The sequence below is a fragment of the Brachycentrus maculatus genome, unplaced genomic scaffold (assembly GCF_059751285.1).
Source record: "Brachycentrus maculatus isolate JH-2025_06_01 unplaced genomic scaffold, ASM5975128v1 h1tg000117l, whole genome shotgun sequence".
Classification (NCBI taxonomy): domain Eukaryota; kingdom Metazoa; phylum Arthropoda; class Insecta; order Trichoptera; family Brachycentridae; genus Brachycentrus; species Brachycentrus maculatus.
The window spans coordinates 1609056-1620289 of record NW_028280870.1 but is presented as its reverse complement, the minus strand read 5'-3'; the positions used below and the strand labels follow the sequence as shown (position 1 = coordinate 1620289).

At 34.7% G+C, this 11234-nt stretch overlaps 1 non-coding gene across 1 annotated transcript; it reads right to left on the bottom strand.

Annotated features, from left to right (window-relative positions):
• Positions 1–497: 497 nt before the first annotated feature.
• Positions 498–581, bottom strand: TRNAL-CAG (transfer RNA leucine (anticodon CAG)). The gene has a single exon. It is a non-coding gene; the product is annotated as a tRNA-Leu (tRNA).
• Between the last annotated feature and the right edge of the window lie 10653 nt (positions 582–11234).

Here is an 11234-nt window from a genome sequence, read left to right as displayed (position 1 = left end):
TCACGTAGCTTGAAATTTATATTTATTCAATAATATTATAACATTATTTTAGAGTTGAATAAAAAGTTTGTTCATGTTTATGTTTTTTGGTAAATTAACTATTTTTTTTTGTGATTTGACAAATAGATCTGAAATAGAATAAAAAACGATTGACTAAAAGATACTATGTGTTTCGAAGGTGAGTAATAATATGTATTTACGTCAAATCGATAAAACATCCCAGATTATTTGAAAGCTATTTTTAAAGTCAACGCAATAATTTTAAGCCAAACTTTAAGATTTATTGAAAGTGCGAATATTTAATCGCATGTACGATTTCGAAAAAATAAAAGATATTTAAATTATTCGTTACGAGTAAATGGTTTGAATCTTCAACGTTTTGCTGATGTGCCAAAATTAAAAGATTAGATCAAGTGACTTAAATAAATACCGTGCGATGTCGGGAAGGAAAATGACGCGATTTATAAATAAAAAGGAAAAGGAGGACAAAAAACTTTTGTCAGAAGTGGGATTCGAACCCACGCCCACAGAAGTGGACTGCGACCTGAACGCAGCGCCTTAGACCGCTCGGCCATCCTGACTTATCCAGGATCGGTAAATTTTATAACCTGTTGGAATGTTATTTAGAATATTTATTTAGGATGTTTATAATTAGACGTAATATTTTGTTTAGATTAAAAAATAAAATAATATGACTGTCTGAATTAATATAAACCCCTACAACATATATTATTAAATAAATCTTTTTATATTCTGTAAATCAAAAACATCTTAGAAATTTAATTAAAATATTTTTCTCAAGAGCCGCGTACATATTAGTAATGTCCAAGTTAGGTAATTCCCAGGGGGGGTCAAATAAATATAAGTGATCTTTCACTCTAAAATTTATTCAATATTACCCTGGACTGGTACCTGAAGCGCTGGCTGGTGGTCACCTTTCCTTCATGTGTTAACGATCAAGGTAACACTGCATTTATATAATCCAGTGCCCTATGCACCATCGGGAGCGGATAAGGGTTTGAAGAAGAAGAAGTTGCACAGGTCAATACGAGTACGGGTATGCAACGGAATCTCGAGTGTCATAGTAATGACTTTTGACGTGCTTGTCCTTCCTTCGTTCCTACATTCTTCCTCCATTTCTTTTTCCATATCGAAAAACTAACTTACCATCACGCCGTCTGCAGGGGTAAGCAGGGAGAGTATAACGCCACACCAATCTGTCTTTGCAAAAATCTTCGAATCTTCCACATTCCTGCGTCTCTTCATACATTACAGACGATTATTCCGGCTCCTGACCTTTCAAGTATTTGAAATACTTGATCATGCCAAGTTTTCCTCAGTCTTTCTCGGCTTCTATTACCAACCACATCCGCCCCATAAATATGTTTTACTGTTCTTTTTCTCACTAATTCGATTCACATGCCCAAACCAGTCGATTCGAACATTGTCTGAGCAAACGCACAAACTTCATGCTTCACTTCCATACATTAGTGTTAAAACTTATATATATACACACACACACATTCAGATTCTGCATTGAGTACCGAACTTGCTCTTCCCATATGATTTCTCCAGAAACGTCTTCTTACTCTTCCCGCATCGCACAGCATCTTCGGCATCGCTGATTTGTCTTATTTCAGAGTTTCCTACTCTGTCGCGAAGTGTTGGGCCTGCAATGGGTCGTAAAGTCTCCATTTTGGTAGTTCTAAGAAGGCTTTCCGTTCTGCCTATTTCATTTGTATTTTCATCTTATTTTTTGACATCTCATCAAAGATGAAGAGGAATATGGAAGTCAGGGCATTTACGGGGCTGACGACCGTCATAGATGTAACATTCACCAATTCTACCCATTATTGACAACCACACTACTCAAATTCTTGGAAGTTCTATATATATGAATCAATTCCAAAAAGTTGTTCTTGAATCATTAGAACTTCACTAGAGACATTTATTGGTGAGATGAATAATCATTTGTATTTAAATCAAAAGTTGTGAATAATTGTGCAGCTAAGAACGTACCTGATGTTAAATGTTTAATTTCACTGTCGTTCTCACCATGAATGGTTACCGTTCTTGCGAATGTAGAATGGTGGATGGTTGTTAAGGAAATTTTCATAAATCCCCCGGGCAAATAGAAATCTGTACAGTGTAAAGAGAATTAAGGTTTCAGACCTGTGTATTTAAGCAATTTGATTACGGAATTTACATCTGAATTTGGCAATTTATAATATTATAATCTCGAAAGTTGCGCAACGTGAAATGATTCGTCGGTTTATCGGGCAGGAAGGGCCGAAAATTTCAATAGTAATTTGATTTACACCCGTAACTCAATTTCAAATTTAAATTCCCGAGATTTTTAGAAACCAATAATTCCTAGGGGGCGAAAAATTGAGTTAGACCCGTAATTTTTGAAAACCTACTTTAGATTAAAAAGTGAAGGATTTTTTTCACCTCCAGCGAGAACCACAATTCAATCGTTTATTTTTATAAGAGGGCGTGCCTTTTGAAACAAACGTTTTCATGTTCTCTAGGTATACGTCAACAAACGATTCGTGAAAGAATGGAACTCTTCCTTATATCGTTACGGAGAAAAATATTTATTAAAAGGATACAATATATGTCTTGACGTGTTGAGGCCATGATAAATTTTTAATTTCGGTAAAATATGATTGAATTCCCAACTGAGTATTCAATATACCTGATGATGGAGAGTTTTCCTCGGTTTTCCTTTGCTTATTTTTCACCTCATATATTTGGTCGAGTTCCCATTTACATAAGAAAAAAACTGTTTAATTAAAAAAAAATTACAGCTAAAAAAAAGGTAAAAAACATTTCAAAAATTTTAACTATGGAACCCATCGTCAAATAAAAAATATAATAAACTTAATACATTATATTATTAAAATACGTAAATTACCGAAAGTTTTTTTGTGAATTTCAAAATTAACAAATTTTAGTGTCGGAGTTAACGTGTTAACATTGAATAAAATTATTTTTAATTTAAACTTTAGTAAAATCTATTGTGACACGTGTTTCGATGCATTTCGCACAATTTTCAAACACCGTATCAATAAATTAACACAAAGACAAATGCTATGTCCAAGGAGGTGTTTTGGACAGTAAAATTTCCAGCTAGTTCTCCATAGATGGCGGTATCTCATTTCACACTCCGCTTGGTACGATGTGTTCCCGACATGTTTAAATTTACTGCCAGTTGTCGCTCAATATTTCATTTGCTTAGTCCCAAGGATACCGGCGCGTTGGGTCACCCTGCGTTACCTACCTCGAGGGACACCTCAGCGTGAGGGGGGAGTCAATAAAAAGTCCCTCTAATTATTCTAGTATAATAAAAAGTCAGGTAAGTCTTTTACAAGCGTAAATTGATCATTGTAACTAGGCTGTTATACAATTTATATTTGAAGCAATAACTTTGTGATTTTCCATTTATAATTAAAATATAACTTTGTTTTAAAATCACTATAAATATTTTTTATTTTCTTTTTGCGGACGGCTCAGGAGTCGTAATAATCATCGGGTATGTATGAGGAGATGCATGAATGTAGAAGACTCGAATAATGTTTGCAAAGACAGAGTGGTGTGGCGTTCGATTCTCTCTGCCTACCCCTGCGGGAAGCGGCGTGATGGTTAGTTAGTTATAAATATTTTATTATAACTTAATTATAGTGTCACCGGTTTTGAAGCTAGTCGCTTCTTCTCCAAGACTGAGTATTAATAATTTTTAAAGTAATTTTAAAACAAAGAAATATTTTAATTATAGGCTGTGATATTTTTGTGACGTTTTTTATATTCCCATGATCAAAAAATATATGAAATTATTTTCTGAGTCATCTTGGTACTGATCATAAGCTGTTCTGAGCTGACCCAGAAAACCTTTACTCTTTTCTACCAAACATTTTGATGATTTAGCATAAAGATTCCCATGTGGGGTGATAAAATAAACATGAGTAATTTTTTCACTCTAATTTTATTCTATATAACCCTGGACTAGTACCTGAAGCGGAGGGCTGATCACCTTTCATTCATGTGTTAAGATCAAGATACATTGCGTTTATATGATGCAGCGCCTTATGCACCCTTGGAGTAATTTGAGTAGCAGCGCCCACCATAAGGGTTTTGAAGATAATTTCATGTAATTCATGAGTGAAAATTTTAAGCCAAAACCATTGCCAAAGGCATGATTATAAACAATTCAATGATTCTAAGATGAAGTTACTTAGGTATATTTTATTTTTTTTAAAACATATAACATACATTAATCATATACATATATAATATACCCGATGAGTAATTTCCATTTATCATTTTGGGACATGGGATTAAGGTTAACAAGATTTTTTTAAACAAAACTAATACATAGTACTGCATCATTAGGTCAAGCGAGTGTTTTTACCTAGAATTTTCATACATGAATTACATGAAATTATAGCAACTTTAAACATAAAGAGTAAATCCACTCACGAGTAGGCATAGGCTATGAAACTTAAAAAGTTGAAGCCTGAGTAGGGTCACGATAAGCGGTGATGCATAAGCCGTAGCTAAATTTCAGAGTCACTTGGACGTTAGGTAATTCAAAATTGCATATTTTCGAGTTAACGTTTTTTGCCAGTCACCCAAGATATGATTTTAGTTTTATGATTTGACTTGTGAGTTTATATAGGATATTATTGTATTATTTCTCACCTATACTTTTGAATTCCACCTCCCGATATTCGAGTGTCAGCCGGTATGTGCCAAATATACTGTTGTGTGTATACACAAAGCTTTTCCATTCTCTGGGCGGTTGCTGAGCTAAACTATTTGTCATTTTACCACCGCGAGACATTTCCGAAATCTTAATGGCTACGGGACCATCGGAAGTGTGCGCGAGACAGAGTCTTGTACTATATAAATACACAGGCTGAAAGGGAAGATATATATCGCGTGTCCAAAATTGCGAGGCTGAGAGACAGTCCACGAGGACTCCATGGCAGCTAGGCCAGCTTGGGTAGTTTGTATGATACTACGTAAATATTGAAATAAATCATATTAAATTAGTAAAAATGCGTAATCTGTCATTTAAGCCATATGTATGATTTGCGCAAGATACTTATAGTGTCAAATTGTGGGGTTGATTGGGCCGAAAAAGAGATTAAATTTTTATCTTTTATTTTATATTTCCCCTCCGCCTCCGTAGTGTAATGGTCAGCACGCTCGGCTACCGCACTGCAGGTCCCGGGTTCGATTACCAACGGGGATCAAATAAATAAAAGTGTTTTTTTTTCACTTTGATGCGGAAAGCTGATCACTTTCCCTTCATATGCTGACAATCAAGATAACACTGCATTTATATGATGCAGTGCCCTATGCACCATTGGGGTATGGATAAGGTTTTGAAGAATTTCGTATTTCATATTTCAATTAATTAAAATTTCGAATATTTTTTTTTTTCATTTTAATTTTAAAATTTTATATTTTTATTTTATGTTATAAAATAGATTATTTTATATTAAAAATAAGAATTGACCCTGGCAGAAACACCCACTCACTGGGTGACAACCAATTAAAATAATAATAAAACTAAGGGGTATGGCTTGAGCATATTACATGGGATAGTTGAACAGTGGGGATTATTACTTTTTTACTATTTGTTTTACAAAATGTAAGTATATAACTACTCACCGTGAGTGGTTATAATGTTAATACCATTAACATAAAAAAATAGTAAAAATTAAAAAAAAATAACAACAGAGTAAATGCATTGTATAAAAAATATTAATATCTGAATAGTTATAACTCAAATCCAAGTTTTATTTTCTAGTAAAAACTATATACTAATTCAATCAATTTTTCAAAATTGCTTTATGTAAACAATACTAAAATATGGCAATTATTTTTAAGGCAATACATATATTTAAAAAATATTTGTCGTTTCATTTGTTCAAAATGGCTAGACATGCATGTTTTCAAACAATAAAGGAACAGCTTCAAAAAGCTCTCCTAAAAATTTAATTGAATTTCATGTTGTCGCGATGTTTTAGCTAATTGGGAACCGGAAATTGCATTGCGCAAACAAACGTTTTTTGAACAAGAAGACATATACATATTTTGAAAGTATAACAGGATAATACAATATTTATTTACATTATACAATGATGCTTTTTGCTAGCTACCTCAAAAGTACATATCGCAAAATGTAAAAAGGTGGGTAGGTAATAGAGTCTATGTTGGGGTTTAAAAAAAAACACGTGACTTGTAGGCTTTCCAAAGTTGCAAATTTAGTTGTTGAATTGACTGATTCGGCTGAGCTAGAGATAATTGAAAAGATTGATATACTCCACATATCCATGAAGTATGGATATGTGGAGCAAATGGATAGCGAGAGAACAACTAGGAAAGTATAACGCAAGTTTACGAGGCGAATGTGGTTGGTAATAGAAGCTGAGGAAGACTTTGGATTTCAAATACTTGAAAGTGGTCAGGATAGGAGTCTGAATAATCGGCGAGTCCATATGTATGAGGAGATGATTGTTTAAAAAAAAATCAAACACTTGTATAGTACCACTTATTGAGTTTTATTTCATTACACACGATTAGTTTCGAAAACAACTACAGTTGTTTTCATCGGTAGGTGAATAGTAAAACTTAGTAATACTATTCACCTGTCGGTGAAAACAACTGTTATTTTCGAAACATGTAGTGAAATCATGTAATGAAATAAAATTTAATAACAATATTATACAAGTGTTAACTTAAAAAAATGAACATGTCATTCCAAAAAGTCAATGCCGAATCAACAAATAATATATGAGGAGATGCGTGAATTGGAAGAATAAAGATTGTTTGCAAAGACAGATTGGTGTGGCGTTCTATTCTCTCTGCCTACCCCTGCGGGAAGCAGCGTGATGGTAAGTTAGTTAGTATATTTTTGCAATTAACAGTATTACAAAATCAGCTACAATTTTTTTTAACCAAATTCTGAAATCACAGTGTAAGCGGAAACCTGCTTACACTGTGATTCGGTCTTAATACCAGAGAGTCGGTTTTATTGGTTTACATAATGCAATCAGCATTACGTTGTTCGCTTTGTAGATAACCAGCGCCGTTTTAGGCGCTGGAGAAATGGGCAATTTAACCCACATACCGCTTTTTACTGATTGGCTTTATCTCCGCAAAGAACGAGAATGACTTAAAAAGGATAGAACAGTATTCACTCATATAAGGTATAATCAGGATAACGACCTGCCCTACATTAGGTACATGTACCATATTTATCTCGAAATTAAAACAATCAAATATGGATATTAGTTGTGAAGGCCACAAGCGCATGTTAGGGATTCATCGGTCGGAACATGTAGGGAACAACGAGGTATAAAACAGGGCTGGAGAGTCCCTCTAAATTAAGAAGCACAACAGCTAGCCTAGAAGTAACAGACTCCAAGAAAGGCCATCTAAACGATGGCGAGACAGCTGGTCTTCCACCTCCCAGGAGCGGACCGTAGAATAACAGGACAGTCCTAACTAAAGAAGAAGGATAATAAGAGCAGCGAGCCAAATGAAACAATAGGCCATAATATAAAACACCCAGGCCTGCTTCTTACGATTGAGGAGGGCATCTCCAAAGGCACAAACTACAGAGGACGACCCCGCTTAGCCTACGTGGACCAAATTATCTCTGACATGCGCTGTAGTGGGTACGCCGAGTTGAAGAGATGAGTGGAAGATAGAGGTGGGTGGAGATTGACCATAAAAGAAGCAAACCAATCATCACACAGATTGTGACTAGCGAAGAAGTTGTGAAGGTACACAACTCTCCTAGATTTTTAGATTTTAGTTACTCGGTTTCGAGACGTATTCTATACACCAATACCATAGCATTATTCACATACTTTCACCACGTAGCAAAATATACATCACATGCGTTGTTAGTTGGACCAAAGACCAACATGCATTAATGATTTTGTCTTTTTTATCAGAACCTGTAGATTGGAGAGTATGCGTATATACTTGTATTTAACATATGTATATTTTTTCATTCACAATTGCGTATTCTGGATTCAGCATCACCTAGGAGTTATTGAAATTAAGGTTTTTTTATTGATATCTCAACATACATGAAGAAGAACATGGAAGTCTGGGCTTTTGCAGGAATGAGGAAAAGTCAAAGTTTTTTTTAAGTGATCACATTATACACTTATAATATTCACAGTGATTCATCCATGATTAACAACCACATTTCAAAAATTTCAAAAGGTAAATTTATACTCCAACTAAAAATACCGTGTTCAAGCTTTTTCAGCGCCATCATTAATTGAATTTTAAAGGTTTTTTTCATAAAGGTCTCGACTAATATTTTTTTCTTTTTAAATTTAACCATAGATGGTGCCAAAGAAGTAGCATGAGAAAGACTTATTCAATTGAATTATATAACTTCGCAAATTTGAGTAGTATGGTTGTCAGTAAAAGGTAGAATGGTGAATGTTTAACGTGTATAAATCAATCACTTAAATCAGCCGATGAAAAGTTGTAAACCCTGCAAATGCCCAGACATCTTTATTCTTCTTCGTCTATGTTAAGATATCAATAAAAATCTTAATATTTTTTCACATCGTTGATATAAAAATTTTCAACTTACTACTGACCAATTTATTTATTGTTTCGGCATTCACTTTGTGATAAGACATGATGAAATTGTAAAAGAAAAACATTAGTTTTTCACCACTTGAGTTATATTTATTTTATTAAAACGACTAGTTTCGGAAGCTATGCTTCCATCTTCAGGTCTAAATAAAAACAGATTTATATTTACATGTTTACATTTAGACCTGAAGATGAAAGCATGGCTTCGAAACAAGTCGCTCTAATAAAATAAATATAAAAGTGGTAAAAAAAGTGTTTTTCTTTTACAATTTTAACAATTGACCTTATAAATTCATTTTGTTCAGTATCTATGCGGTAATGTAAAACAGTTTCTAGAAAATATGTTTGCTTAAAATTGAGTGCATTTTTTTTTACCTTTTTTCAGGCTGTGACTTTTCAGGCGAGAAAGCTAAGAGGGGTGCTTATTTTATCTCCCAGTGGTGCATAAACTTTTGCGAAAGGGCTTTTAATTAAAACTTACTTTCGGTAGAATTCTTTATTTATATGTACCTGCTTGCTTCTACGCGACAGTGTAAAATTTAAAAATTTGAATAAGAGATAATTTTAAACAAGAATTTAACTTTTAAACGTCCCCATGTTATCTGGGAGCTTAAAACGACTGTCTCCAATGTGCCAAAAGATATAATAAATAACCCAAGCCATAATGTATGGAAGTGAAGCATGGAGTTGGCAAAAGAAGGATGGGAGAAAACTGAATGCAGTTGAAATGCGATCCCTCAAACGAATATGTGGCAAAACGCTGTATGATAGACGTTCGAACGGCGAAATAAAGAAAAAATGAAAAAGAACGAAGACTCGAAGAAAAACTTGGCATGATCAGGTATATATGTCAAATACTTGAAAGCGACCTGGTCAGGAGAAGAATGTGGAAGAGGCGTAGAATGTTTGCAAAGACAGAGTGGTATGGCGTTCTATTCTCTCTGGGGAGCGGCGTGATGGTAAGTAAGTTTTTTTAAAACATATTTTTTTCCTAAATAGTTAATTTAGGTATTGAAGGTAGTAAATAAACGATTCGTTTAGCCTACTTAATGGAAAGGGTAGTATGAGGCATCGATTTATTCAACGGGGTTCTGCAACTTGTCACTGTGTTTATATAACGTTCACTTTATATTTAACTTAAAACGCCGAACTGTTTCAAAACCTGTTAAAAACCAAACACCCAATTATTAATGCGATGAGTCCAAAAAATTTACTTTGTGAGGAATGAAGAGATAAGGCGTAGGACGCAGCAAATTTTGGTCACAACTGTCGTCAAGAAAAGGCGATTCAGTTGGCTTGGCCATGTACTCCGCATGCCTCCTGAGAGCCTTAATCAAGATTGCCTCTTTTACAATCCTGGGTTCGCGCCGCCCAGGACGACCACTGCTGAATTCGTCGGCAGTTCTCGTCAGAACTTCGGGACGCGGATCTGACTTGGGACGATGCAAGGGAGCTGACAGCCGACAGAAAAGCCTGGAGACAGTTTGTGAACTCCATATGCTCCACCTAGGGAGCAGATATGGTTTAATAATAATAAAATAACAACAATATAGTTTTTTCCACATTTATATTATGCGATCAGTGACAGGGTTTCTTTGTTACCGATTTCACTTTCAGATGATGTAACACCAGTCTGATATCGATGAAAACCGATTGATGGTCAAATAAAAATATCTGTAAAATTACATAGTTGTAGTTTTATTACGCCCTTATATATTTCAAAAAACTTTACATTTACGCTGAAATGAGTTGAACACTTTTTTATTATTTTTTTATTAAGGAATAACCCGCAAAGCCTCTATTAGAGGCTTGTCTGCAGCTAGGATAATAAGGATAGGGAAGGTAAATGTGAAAAATACACCACAAACACTAGGACCAATTAAAATTAAATCTTTCTTGAATTTATTTTGCAATTGGCGGGAATCGAACCCGCGACGTCAATTTCGCAGTCGAGCGTCTACCCAACCACGCCACGGCGCCAGTCTTAGAATATCTATAACTATATTTACTATGTACGATCGAGTTGTTCCTATGTTCCCGTACAAACATATTAAGAAAGCATATTTTTTATACATAGAAACATCTAGAAAACATCAATTTACATATATTTTTCTTCATCTTCGGATGAGTTTTAAAGCTATACCAAAACAGTTGTATCGGTTTTCAATATGAGCATTGGAGACCGAAAAAATACAAGTGGGAACTGTTTTTACACGCGCCTTGTAGCGGTTTAGGCGGAAGTTTATATCGGTTTCGCAGCCATAAACTGCCACCATTTCCTCGGAGGAGGCGTTTCCTATTTACGGATACAACTGCTTTCCTCTTTGTGCCCAAATGGGGACCCCTAAACCACCCTTAAAGCAAATAGCACTTTCTGTCTTCCCTTTCATAAAAAAACCGAATCCAGTTTTTGAATAAATGAAATCCTTCGATACCCGCTCGCTGGAATTTAATCGGGATATTATCAAAGCGACTTTGAAAAACCGTAAATTCCAGATTACAGTTTTTCTAATAAAATGTTTAAGGGTTTTTTTCGTCAACTAAGCGACTCTAAAATATTTTAAGGTTATTCAGTATTCAGTCCGCCTCGGCAAACT